Consider the following 14324-nt stretch of genomic DNA (forward strand, 5'->3'; position numbering starts at 1 on the left):
ACAATCTGAGAAGAGACCAAACGGAAACACTGGAGGCTAGGAGAACAAGGTCATGTTTGACCGCTGTGATCTTGGAATATCACAGAATCTCTTCGGAGATCCTGTGGTCTGACAGCCCCATCTGACCCACCGTGGCGCCTGTGTTCAGAGCTTTCCCGTCTCTGCAGGCCCTTCTCCAGACACACTGCTGTCTTCGGAATCAAATCCCCAAGCACACCTCTCAGAGGGCAAACTCTCAGATGAAGACAGAAGCGACTGCTAGGCTAGAAGCTCAGTCCATGAAATTTTTTCTTTCTTTCTTTCTTTCTTTTTTTTTTTTTTTTTTTTTTTTTTTGTATTTTTCTGAAGCTGGAAACGGGGAGAGACAGTCAGACAGACTCCCACATGCGCCCAACCGGAATCCACCCGGCATGCCCACCAGGGGGCGATGCTCTGCCCCTCCAGGGCGTCGCTCTGCCGCAACCAGAGCCACTCTAGCGCCTGGGGCAGAGGCCAAGGAGCCATCCCCAGCGCCTGGGCCATCTTTGCTCCAATGGAGCCTCGGCTGCGGGAGGGGAAGAGAGAGACAGAGAGGAAGGGGGGGGGGTGGAGAAGCAAATGGGCGCTTCTCCTATGTGCCCTGGCCGGGAATCGAACCCGGGTCCTCTGCACTCCGGGCCGATGCTCTACCGCTGAGCCAACCGGCCAGGGCCAATCCATGAAATTTAGAACTGTCCTGGAGAGTCTATCTAGTTTACAAAAAGCGCCATAAACCTCAGAATGCTCAAAACTTTGTTTGGCTGAGAAAGTATCCAGCAAATCAAAATTCACACTCTGAAAAGAAAATCTCACAGAAAGAAAAGGAGGAAATGACAACTTTTACTGGCCACAGACCATGTTATACTTCCAAACTCTCCAGGCTTCCTAGAATGATGTCACCCACTGAACAAAGAGGACCATATTTCATCAAAATAAGCTGAAATTAATTTATTTCAATAAAAAAAAGTAGCTACAGAGAGACATAGGCTTATTACACATCAACTTGCTCACTCAAAATAGTCATTATTTTAAAAGCCTGGAAAATTCAGTATTGAGTTTAGAAAGCTGAATCTGAGATTTTAATTCAATCACAATGGCAGGCATTAGCAGTATAAAAATTGCTTCCAGATTAAATAGTCTGAGTTATAATTTATTCAAGATAACAAAATATTTAAAAGCCACAAATTAATTTTTTAAAGCACATATGCCTACCTTCTAAGGAAGATCACATGTCAGGATTCTGTATCATAGAGAGCCCGTCTTTTCCTGTGGGGGAAAGAAAAAGAGTGTCCACTAATAACAGAAACAGCAAAGGAGAACTTGAAAGACCCGCTACAATTTCCTGATGTTATGGTTTCATTTACAAAAAAAAAAAAGTGGAAAACGCTCAAGTCAAACAAAATATTTCTTTATTTCCATCTAAATAAAATATATAATGATTTTAATTCTAATTATTTGATTTCTAAGGAAGCAAACATATTTTAAAAAAACAAGTGGAAATGGGCTTTTTCAAAATTAGAATTGAAACATTTATGCACGTCTATCCCAATGACTATACTCAGATATTTTGTTTAATTTCATGAAGTAAATGTACAAATGAAGAAGTAAATGTATAAAACTCCATTCCAATGTCTCTTTTCTCAGTGAAAAAATGAGGTGAAAAGGTGATAATAGCCTGTGTAAGTAACACAATTATAAGGTGATGTCTTTATTAAATTTTATTTTATTGTCCAAGCTAATAAGCCGTATAGATGGACTCCATTTTTTTAACTTTTTTTTTTTTTTTTTTTGTATTTTTCTGAAGCTGGAAACAGGGAGAGACAGTCAGACAGACTCCTGCATTTGCCCGACTGGGATCCACCCGGCACGCCCACCAGGGGGCGACGCTCTGCCCACCAGGGGGCAATGCTCTGCCCCTCCGGGGCGTCGCTCTGCCGCAACCAGAGCCACTCTAGCGCCTGGGGCAGAGGCCAAGGAGCCATCCCCAGCGCCCGGGCCATCTTTGCTGGAACCTCGGCTGCAGCTGCGGGAGGGGAAGAGAGAGACAGAGAGAAAGGGGGGGGGGCGGAGAAGCAAATGGGCGCTTCTCCTATGTGCCCTGGCCAGGAATCGAACCCGGGTCCCCCGCACGCCAGGCCGACGCTCTACCGCTGAACCAACCAGCCAGGGCCGGACTCCATTTTTTTAGCTAAGACTTTCAGATCAAAGAAATATATATATTTTTAAAAAGTAAATCAAAACAAGATCCATCTTATTATACTTTATATCTATTATTTTCAATAAATCATTGGAACGGTAACAGATTGAACAAAGTAATCATGACTTTGTTATAGTTTAATGATGGATATGTGAAGATTTATAGGTGCATCAAGGTTTAATGATGGATACATAAAGGTTTATTGTAATATTTACTATACTTTTCTGTTATATTTAAAATTTTCCAAAAAGTTAGAAGATCAAAAATAAATACTAAATGTAATATTTCTATTCAGAATTATGTGCTGGTATAGATTAAAATATTTAGTTTATACAAGTGAGTGATCTACTATTATAAATTGTTTCCATCAAATCTAATTAAAATGACCAATGGAATAATGTCCAAAAGAATGTAATCCTGAATCTGACCCTGGGCTTTATGTGTAAATTAATGTAACTTTAAATAGAGATAATGATGTGTAAATTCAAAAACACTGACAGAACTTCTGATCCAAATGAGCTCCAAGGACTTGAAATAACTGCCAATGCATACAGTCAAGGAGCACGCGGCACACACACACACACACACACACACACACACACACACACACACACCGGGCACACTTCAAAGGGGATTCCTAGGTCACCTGGTGCTTGTTTCAGTTACCACATTCTTTTCAGACAATAAAAATCCTTTTTAAACTTTAAGTACAAAATCCTCCCAATGCCTTACTGAAAGGCGTGTGAATCTTGCAACCACATTCATACCTGATCGTAGCTAAGGCTGCTATAACCCTTCTCGGCCACATTTACCTCCAGAATCTCCTTCTTTCAAAGCAACACGAATTCCCTGCATGAACTCCCCAAAGTGAGCCAGTCTCTGACTTTTTCCATCTGTTTTCCTTCACTTCAGCTACCAGCCAGCATTGCTTTGGCTCTCACTGCCAACAGAGTACAGTTAGGTTCGTTCTATTTTCCAAAATTACAGTTCCAGGTAAACTCTGCTAACAAAAGAAAGGCGACAGAGACCAAAGATTGATATAGAAACATGGGTCAAGATTCATACACTGAGCTAAATCATATTCTATGGCACAGTAACAACTGGGGTAGAGCTCATGGATTTTCAGTCCATAACTGGGCCATCCAAAAGTAATATTTCTAAAATTTGCTTCAAAACAATTCAGTTGGGGTTGTTGAAGGGGAAGGGTAACAGATAAAACGATTGGCCATGACTTTGTTACAGTTTAATGATGGATATGTGAAAGCTCAGTAATAGATACATGAAGGTTTAGTGATGCATACATAAAAATATTCACTATACAGTTATATTTAAAAATTTCCAAAAAGTTAGAAGAAGGTCATTAAGTACCACACTGAATAAATGAACAGACTGCATTTATGTTTTTATAAATGAACTAATAATGGCCTTGAAGGTTTCTTTCAGTATCTCACAAGCTCAATAAGATATATTTACTGCAATAAAGTTCTTTTTTTAATTTCAAGTATCTCTGCTTTGAATTAAGTGATATCAACATAGACATATTGGTTATCTCATGCTTGTCAAAACTGCTGATAGTTAAATGTGCCTTTGATTAATATAAGTGTGAAAGTGGACGATTATAATTAATATCAATGTGATTTAAGTCATGAAGAAAAACTTTCTGAACAAGATGTCTGAGAGGGGATTATAAAAAATTCTTTATTAGTGCAAACTTTGAAACCACAGATAAAAACTAGTATTAATGGCCCTGACCTGTTGGCTCAGTGGTAGAGCATCAGCCTGGCGTGTGGTAGTCCTGGGTTCAATTCCCAGTCAGGGAACACAGGAGAGCCATCTGCTTCTCTGCCTCTCCCCCCACCTCTATCTTTCTCTTTCTCTTTCCTTCTCACAGCTGTAGCTCAAATGGTTTGAGCTAAGATGGCCCCAGGCCAAGAATGGCTCTGTGGCCTCACCGCAGTGCTAAAATAGCTCAGTTGCTGAGCAATGGAGCAGCAGCCAAATGGGCAGAGCATCGCCTGGTTAGGGGTTGGTGAGTGGATCCCAGTTGGGGCACATGTGGGAGTCTGTCTCTGTCTCCCCGCCTCTCACTTAATAATAATAAAACAAACAAAACAACAACAACAAAAAAAAACTAGTAGGTCAACAACAAGATTGGATTACCTGAGTGACCTGCAGCTGTGTAACAACCAACAGATGGGAACTTTATAGACATACCACTAATTTGGCTCAAATTTGAAAGAGACTAGAAGCAATCACATGAAGCTAGAACTCAGCTTTCACAACAAGCAAAGAAAGTCACACACCAAGTAAAATCACCCTCACAGCCTTGGAATTTGACTGACCAACTCTGCCACACACCACTATTGGAAATCTGACCTTGGACAGAAATGAAAAATCAGGATTTATGTCACGGTTTAGGAAAAGACCCTGTGTGAATCTGTGCCAAGCTTGTGTCAAAGTGAACCAGGGGCAAGAACACACTTCAGTTTCCTCTGAATAGAGCATGTATAAGACCCAACAATGAATCCTAATATGAGATTTGATGAGTAAAAAAACATAGTTGATGGTTTGCTATTTTCTTTTCTCTCATTTTCCTGGCCTGAATATCTGTTTCCTTTCCAATAAAAAAAATAAGCCAGATATGGTGGCATGCAAAATACTCCTAGACTCTTCCCGTAAAATTTCAACAAATTGAACAATATAATGCAGCAAAGGAAACCCAGCTGGGCTCGCAGCAGCACCTGAAAGATCCACACACCAAAGAGACTTAAGGTGAGAAAGGTTGAAAAGGGGGCAGAAGATAAAACACTTTCATGGTGGGCTCTGGAAAGGAAAGAAGCCAGAGGACCGAATTTTTCTTTTTCCTTCTTGGACTGAGGGGAGGGAAGCTTGTTGGCTTGCATTTTGTTTCGAGCCAAGGGAGGTAGAAAGACTGAGGAGCAGAGGGGAAGGAGATGAATTAAGGTGGGCATAACTGAGGTTCAACCTGGGTTCACGAGGTGGTAGTGACCCTAGCAGTCACAACCTGGGTTCTTGTGATCTGCCCACATCACTTAGATTTGCTTGTGATCAACTGGCACTCAGCATACACACAGCCTGCAGCAACCGCTTGCTGGGCACATGCTTAGCCCATAAAGTTGGGCTCGTGCAGCACTCAAGTGTGCTCAAACCACAGCCGCAGCCCATGCACTACCCGCAGCCCACGCTCCATGCAGTGTCAGAGAAGACCAAAGTGTGACTCCCCCAGCCTCCCACATCCCACTGCCCTCCCCTGGTGGTAGGAAGAGTAGCAGTGGTGAACCCCTACAGCTGACTCTGTGGGGCCACTCTCTTCCTTTAGAGGAGGAGGTGCTTTGCATCTGATTCCCTGACCTGTTGAGACATGGAGAGGAGTATCAGGAGACCTGAAACCGCCACTGCTAAAACCATAAAACTGCAAAGTCATAAAGCTGCAAAGCCATAAAGCTGAAACTGTAAAGTCCTCACAACACGCCCCACCCACCAATTGCAACAACAACAAAAAATAATAAAATAGCTAGAAATAAACTTAACAAAGAATGTAAAGAATCTATATACTGAAAACTACAAAGCATTATTAAAGGAAATTGATGAAGACACAATGAAATGAAAAAATATTCCATGTTCATGGATAGGAAGGATCAACATAGTTAAAATGGCCATATTACCCAAAGCAATATACAAATTTATTGCAATTCCCTTCAAAATTCCAATGTTATATTTTAAAGATGTGTAACAAAATATTACCACGTTTGTATGGAACCATAAAATAATCCGAACAGTCAAAGCAATCCTGAGGAAAAAGAACAAAGACGAAGGTATTATAATACCTCCATTTCAATTATACTACAGAACCATGATAATCATGGTATTTTCAGAAAGATAAACACACAGACCAGTGGAACAGAATTGAGAGCCCAGAAATAAAACCACATATATTTGGGTAAATTGTCTTTGATAAAAGAGCCAAAAGCAAACAATGGAGAAAAGAAAGTCTCTTCAGTAAATGTTGCTGGGGAAAATTGGAAAGTCACCTGCAAAAGAATGACATTTGACTACAGTTTGTCTGCCTGCACAAAAATTAATTCAAAATGGCCCTGGCCGGTTGGCTCAGCGGTAGAGCGTTGGCCTGGCATGCAGGAGTCCCGGGTTCGATTCCCGGCCAGGGCACACAGGAGAAGCGCCCATCTGCTTCTCTGCCCCTCCCCCTCTCCTTCCTCTCTGTCTCTCTCTTCCCCTCCGCAGCCAAGGCTCCATTGGAGCAAAGTTGGCCCGGGCACTGAGGATGGCTCTGTGGCCTTTGCCTCAGGTGCTAGAATGGCTCTGGATGCAACAGAGCGATGCCCCAGAGAGGCAGAGCATCACCCCCTGGTGGGCATGCCGGGTGGATCCCGGTCGGGCGCATGCGGAAGTCTGTCTGACTGCCTCCCTGTTTCCAGCTTCGGAAAAATGAAAAAAAAAATTAATTCAAAACGGATCAAAAACCTAAATATAAGAGCAGAAACAATAAATTACATAGGAAAAAACATAAGTAGTAAACTCACAGACCTTGGATGTAGAGAACTGCTTATGAATTGGACCCCAAAGGCAAGGGAAGTAAAGGCAAAAATAAATGAATGGGACTAGATCAAACTAAAAGGCTTCTACACAGCAAAAGAAACTGACAAGAAAACAAATAGACGGCCAACAAAATGTGAGATGATATTTGCAAACAAGAGCTTCAATAAGGGGTTAATATCCAAAATATATAAAGAACTCACAAAGGTCAGCCACAAACAAGTATGCAAAACCAATTAAAAAATGGGAAGAGGACACAAACAGACATTTCTCACAAGAATTAATACAAATGACCAACAGATATATAAAAAGATGCTCATCTTCACTAGCTATTCAAGAAATGTAAATCAAAACTACAATGAGATAACACCTCACACCTGTTAGATTGGCTATTATCAACAAGACAGGTAATAACAAGTATTGGAGAGGCTGTGGAGAAAGAGGAACCCTCATTCACTGCTGGTGGGAATGTAAACTGGTATAGCCATTATGGAAGACAGTATGGTGATTCCTCAAAAAATTAAGAATAGAACTACCCTGTGACCCAGCAATCCTTCTACTGGGTATCTACCCCAATAACTCAAAAACACTGGTATGTAAAAACAGACGCACCCCCAAGTATATAGCAGCATTATTTACAGTGGCAAAGACATGGACACAACCAAAGTGTCCCTTAATAGAGGACTGGATAAAGATGTGGTACATATATACTATGGAGCACTACTCAGCCATAAGAAATGATGACACAGTATCATTTACAAACTGGATGGACCTTGAGAATATTATACTGAGTGAATTAAGTCAGAAAAAGCTAAAAACTGTACGATTTCCCACACAGGTGGGACACAAAGCTGATAGAAATGGACATAGATAAGAATGCAGTGGGAGGGGGATGTAGGGGAGGAGGGAAGGGGAGGGAGTGGGGGAAGGGTGTAAAGAAGGACAAATATAAAGTGTTGGAAAATAATTTGACTTTGGGTGATTGGTATACAACATTATTGACTGTTCAAATTATGTGGAGATGTTTACCTGAAATCTATGTACTCTTATTCATCAATGTCACTCAGTTAAATTTAATTTTATGAAAAAAAAAAAAAAGAAAGAAACAATGCCCGATTCTGAGAAGGATATTTGTCTGACTTAATGGATAAACACATAAAAGCTGGGAAAGGAATTATGGCAATACCAGAACAACTCGGCCTTACGAGGCAGGCTTCCAAATTTATCATTGAAAATATTAAGGGGCAAAGAAAGAAGTGTGCAGATGATTATTATGAGTTAGATCCACGATGGAGGTTGGCTAAACAAAATTCACTTGTTTTCAATTTGAAAAAAATCACAGTTCCAGCAATTTACTAACAAGCAAAAAAACAAAACAAAACTACCATTAGCTTACAACCATACTTATCCATGAATTTTTATTCATGCAGCCATATTCTGAGGTCATTTTATTAAATCTGGAATGGTACATTATAAGGTATTATGCATTTTAATAAACAAATACATGAATGAAGTATTAACTACTATTCACCAAATTATGAAATCTAAACCAAAGGCCACTAGAAATGACAAAAATAAAATCTCCAGATATGGCAGTCATGACTCTTTGTTGAACTAATATTCATAAGCTTGGATTTCTTCTAGGTGGCAATATGCCAGGTTAATATGGTTGGCTCCCCAGGCTCCCTTGCAGCTATTGTGGTCATGTGACAGAATTTTAACCAATAAGATGCAAGAAAGAGATTTCTGAGATACTTTATTCTCATGCTATGAACAGGTTCCCTTTCCCCTTCCTTGGGAATAGATGCTGAAAGTGCAGAGACAGCTCATAACTATGAGGCTCAAAGCCAGACAATAAAGAGGGAAAGGCAGAAAGAGCCTGGTTCTCCAGTGCATCGCTGAGATGCTGGACCGCCCACAATGCTTAGATTCCTAAACTTGCATTTCATGTTAGTTGTGACAAACTTCTGCAAGTTTAGGATGCTATTTTCTATAATCTGCAGCCAAAAATATTTTAACAAAGAGAAGATATAATTTATCTTTCCTCCTGTGTTCTCAGAAGCCGTTCCTATTTCCACTGTGATGCTCCACATAAGTGGCCAATAGCACAGTTATGCAATCATCACTGACCTCATCAACAGTTTCCACTCGTTAAGAGAAGGCCTCACACTAAAAGGCCGATGCACTGAAGGGAAAACAGTTACCGGGAAAACCAGAAGAAACAACAGGCCGCACATCATTCTCCCACGTGCCCTCCTGTGGACCCCTACACTCTCCTGTTTGAGTCACAAGAGAACATGATGACAAAAAAGAGAGCAAAGAGATTCCACTGTGATTCAGAAATAGAGACTCTTCTAACTTAAGTCTTCAAAATCTATTTGTCTCAATAAAGAAAAGAAAACATTTTGAGGTATGGCTAAATTAAACATCAGCAATGAAACACCTCTGAGAAAATAGGAGCTGGATGATGCCTCGAAGGGGCTGTCATGGTTCAGATGCCTCTACAGGGCCTCAGCAAGGCACTTCTGTGGAACTTAAAATTCTACAGTCTTCTCTCTCTTTTATCATCTCTCTTGATAGAATGTAAACTTCAAGAGCTGAAGAAAGCTAGAATGCAACAAGTACAGACAAATTCTAAATGAATGAATGAATGTATGAGCAAAACAATATACAAATGGCTTTTCTGAGAGACTTTACTAAAAGTATTCCACCCTTAAAAAAATCTATGAACATTTTTTCTAGAAATATCATGATGTGTGAACTGTTCGACTAGCCCACCATGACATAGTTAATTGTCAAATATCTATAGAGAGAAAAGACCGCCTGGCAGGTGGTGGCGCAGTGGATAGAACGTCGGACTGGGACGTGGAGGACCCAGGTTTGAGACCCCGAGATCGTCAGCTTGAGCGTGAGCTCATCTGGTTTGAGAAAGATCACCAGCTTAGACCCAAGGTCGCTGCCTTGAGCAAGGGGTTACTTGGTCTGCTGAAGGCCCACGGTCAAGGCACATATGAGAAAGCAACCAATGAACAACTAAGGTGTCGCAACAAAAAACTGATGATTGATGCTTCTCATCTCTTTCCGTTCCTGTCTGTCTGTCCCTATCTGTCCCTCTCTCTGATTCTGTCTCTGGAAAAAAAAAAAAAAAGAAAGAAAGAAAGAAAGAAAGAAAGAAAGAAAGAAAGAAAGAAAGAAAGAAAGAAAGAAAGAAAGAAAGAAAGAAAGAAAGAGGAAGGGGAAGGGGAAGGGGAAGGGGAAGGGGAAGGGGAAGGGGAAGGGGAAGGGGAAGGGGAAGGGGAAGGGGAAGGGGAAGGGGAAGGGGAAGGGGAAGGGGAAGGGGAAGGGGAAGGGGAAGGGGAGAAAGAAAGAAAGAAAGAAAGAAGGAAGGAAGGAAGGAAGGAAGGAAGGAAGGAAGGAAGGAAGGAAGGAAGGAAGGAAGGAAAGAGAAAGAAAGAAAGAAAGAAAGAAAGAAAGAAAGAAAGAAAGAAAGAAAGAAAGAAAGAAAGAAAGAAAGAAAGAAAGAAAGAAAGAAAGAAAGAAAGAAAAGACCTACACTTACGCAGTGGCCATTATAAGCCAGCTGATGTGTTTGGCACTTTGTACCCAGTATTTAATTAATCTTCACAAGCCCCACTTAGTCACTAGGGTCTCTCCTTTCAAATGAAGACAAGGTCAGAGGGAGCTAAGGTCCTCATTTAAAGTCACATATCTAGTAAAAGGTAGTCTCAATATTCAAACCCAGGATTGTCAGCTCTCACTTTTCTGCTAAACCATGCTGCTTCCCTACTTCGGTCTTGACTCACATATTATTTATAAATTGCCCATGCACATTCACTACAACCTTCAGTTTCTGGCTGCAAAGGTTTCTGCAGAATGAGGGTCCATGGTATCATCAAGCACAATTACTGTTTGTCCATGTAGGAACCAGATATCTTACAGGATACAGGCAATGACCTTGCCTAGCTCATCTTTCATCTATAAGATATCACAAAGATACAGCACACTTACAGCGTGTAAAAAAAAATTCACCATGTATTTATACGACTTAGAAATGAAACAAAATAAACCTGCAAGCCTATGGCTTCAGTTTCTCTCAGAAATCAACAGCTCCTTCCCTGAATAAAATACACACATCCCTATGGCTTTCCTGTCATACTTACAGATCCTGGGGCACTAAGACCTTGGAAGCCCTGGTCAGTGAGTGGGCTTACAAATAACACTCACTGCTTCTATCGATACAAGATAGCAGATTTATTGAAGCAATTTAAAATAATAGACTCCTTTGAATCAAAAGGGGGGGGGGCCTACTATAGAATCCTCTCGCCTGACCAGGCAGTGGCGCAGTGGATAGAACGTCGGACTGGGATGCGGAAGGACCCAGGTTCGAGACCCTGAGGTCGCCAGCTTGAGCGCGGGCTCATCTAGTTTGAGCAAAGCTCACCAGCTTGGACCCAAGGTCACTGGCTCGAGCAAGGGGTTACTTGGTCTGCTGAAGGCCCATTGTCAAGGCACATATGAGAAAGCAATCAATGAACAACTAAGGTGTCGCAAGGCGCAACGAAATACCGATGATTGATGCTTCTCATCTCTCTCCGTTCCTGTCTGTCTGTCCCTATCTATCCCTCTCTCTGACTCTCTGTCTCTGTAAAAAAAAAAAAAAAATCCTCACGCTTTCTATTGAATAAATAATACCTCTTTTTTGAAGTTAATGAAAACAGTAGTGAAAATATTTATCCAGTAAACATCTTAATGAAATAAGCTGTTAGGATGCCAAAGAAACCTAATTGAACAACTTCATAAATTCTCATAGGGAAGAAACAGACTCACCACCCCCGAAACATTTGGCTATTACTTGTACGCAATATGTGCAGTCTCTCATGTACGTGCATAGAGGGAGGTGTTCCCCTCAGTGTTTCAGCCTAGCCATGAGCTTCTCTGCTCTGCCATGTCAGGTGAACCTTCCAGCGATTTTGTAACAATGCTGAGTATTTTTGCAAGACACCATTTCTCTCCGGACAGCTATCTAATACACATTTTTTAAAACACCTGAAAATGTGTTAGAAGCCAAACATTTTGGGATAGTTATGTGATAAAGCATGTTGCCATTTTTTTTCTCTATTAGTTATCTATTATTTTAAAATTTTCTTTGGAGGAAAAATGATGGTTTAGTATAAGGAAGTTAAATCTCTTCCCATAAAATGTTTGAATTCTCTCTAAGAAAATAAATGTTTTTTTTTGTTTTGTTTTGTTTTACTTTGTTTTTTTTTTAGCTAACCCATTTCAATACTTTCCCATGATAGAGGAAAGAAAAAATAAGTATTCTCAGTTAGATAACACCATAGCCCTCACAGTTATTCTTGTATAAAGTCATCTTTCAAAGCATTCACTCTTCAACTAAGGCTAATGATTTTAAAAGACGTGCTTCTTAATGAAAGAGACAGAATGAAGATACTTTTACAAACACAGTATCTGAAGTAGAGCTCTATTATAAAACTTTTCCTTTTAAAATCTATGGTTCAAAGCTCCAGGCTTTTTAACCAATTAAGAGTCCTTCATGACTACTTACCTTGCTTAAAAGTATACTCCCCAAAATAGGCCAAAAGGATTTATATTCACCCTTGCATTTGACCCCACAATCAGACACTGTCCCATTGAGAAAATTAAATATTGAGGTCCACATGAAACCAGTCTCCCTAGACAGCATCAGGGCTAGACCTAAAATCATCAGGCCTCAGCATTAAATCATCTCTTTTGTTATGCAATGGTGCGCTTTCCTTACTCCTCTTTCTGCATCTTAAAGGAATTCTTAACAACTGACTAAGGCTCCAAAACATGACCAAAAAAATCTACTCTACAAATAAAGTTTGAGAAGTTATATTTAGCAGATTTCTGATGATACTGGACACAATCTTGGTACAGCTTCCTCCATAGAAAGTCTAGCCATGAAAGGGAATTCTTAGTCTTTACCAGAAAAATAAGTGAGCTGATTAAATATAGATCAAAGGAAGTTCTGCTTGAAAAAAACAATTTTTTATAGCTTATAAAAAAAACTGTAACAACAAACAAAAAGCAATCTGGTGTTTTTCATTCTGGCTTACAATGGTTGTCTACACAGAATTAGATTAAGGGTCCTTCTGGCTGCTTGCTTTGTGCTTTTCAGTTATTTTTCCAATATTTTTAGCATGATTGTGCATGACTTTTATAAACTCCAAAGTTATTTTATAAATCTTAGAAAAAAGGAGACTTAATCTTCTTCTTTTCACATTAATCACTATACTTAGTAAATGATACATTAATATATTTAGAAAATTATTGATAATTAACTTTAGTCAAAATTAAACGTAACTTTAAAATGACTTCCTCTACTATCACCTACAGATTACAGGACAGAATCACATTAAATGTTTTAAGGTTATTTTTCTACTTTCAAATAAACTAACCAGTGAACTAATAAACATTTTATATTCACCTATATATTATGAAAAGTTCCTGTTTCTTGTTCCAAACCATTCATCTTTCTTCTTTGCCAACTCTAAAAACATATCTGAGATAACGTCATCATATGTCATCATTTTCTCTGACAACTAGATCAGGACTATCAACATATACATTTATGTGCATATATGTATATCATATAAACATTCCCATACACATATATACTTATATATACATATACACATATTACATACATATACATCTGTATAACATATACATATAATATATATAATTTATAAATGTATATACGATCTTCACTGTTTAGAGATTTCTACCAGAGATAACTGTCAACCTAGTTTCAGATTTTATCCACCTTGGCCAACCACACCAAATAGTTTGACTGAGCTAACGATAGTTTTGAATTTTATTTTATCCATTTGAGTGGCCAATTGCTTAACCAAATTAAGGAAAACATGTTACCCATTAGAAACCTTACTTTTCTTATTATATTGATCACCCTTACTTCCCCCAGAAACCAATATCCTGTAAAATCACCATGAGTTGATTTTTTTGTATTTAGTGTTTCTCATTACTGTGATGAAAGGTTATAGAGTGCAGTAGTTCACAAGTTATAAATGTAGCTGAAAGTATCACACTTATCTGTGCATCTTCTTATTGAGTCAATAATTGCTAAATTCTCTTAAGTAGAAGGGGGAGTCTCTTAATGTTTCAAATTTTCAGCTAAAGTCTCATTGATAAAGACAGTGGATGATGAATTCATTTCCCATGACCTCAGGGCTTGCTACCCATGGCCAACCAGTTCAGAGGCTCCCCCCACAGTCTATGTATGAGAAGACCTGCATTACAGAAGACCCTTCTTCAAAGAGAATTCTCAGGAGAATAGAGTAGTTCCATTTCCTTCCCTCTCTTTCAGCTCAGAGTAACTGCTTAAAACAACCTTTCCTACCTTGAGGCTCTCTGTAATCAGAGAGGCTGTCATTCTCTTTCCTGGCTGGCTGCCTGTCTCCTGCAGAACTTCACACCCTGCTCTGTGGGGCACGTGTGAGGTTGGAGCCCTCACGCCTGCAGATGCTGCCTG

General features: G+C 39.8%; 1 protein-coding gene across 6 annotated transcripts in view; it reads right to left on the reverse strand.

Moving 5' to 3' along the window:
• The window catches only part of PLCB4 (phospholipase C beta 4), a 385287-nt gene that overhangs the window by 352238 nt on the left and 18725 nt on the right, over positions 1–14324 (reverse strand). For 4 of the 6 annotated variants that reach the window (XM_066387166.1, XM_066387161.1, XM_066387169.1 and 1 more), the window contains exon 2: positions 1231–1284. The exons of the other annotated variants lie outside the window; for them this stretch is intronic. The gene's annotated coding sequence lies outside the window, so the exon portion shown is untranslated. The remainder of the gene's footprint in view (positions 1–1230; positions 1285–14324) is intronic. 6 annotated transcript variants of the gene reach the window in all.

Source organism: Saccopteryx leptura, chromosome 5, assembly GCF_036850995.1.
Source record: "Saccopteryx leptura isolate mSacLep1 chromosome 5, mSacLep1_pri_phased_curated, whole genome shotgun sequence".
Classification (NCBI taxonomy): Eukaryota; Metazoa; Chordata; class Mammalia; order Chiroptera; family Emballonuridae; genus Saccopteryx; species Saccopteryx leptura.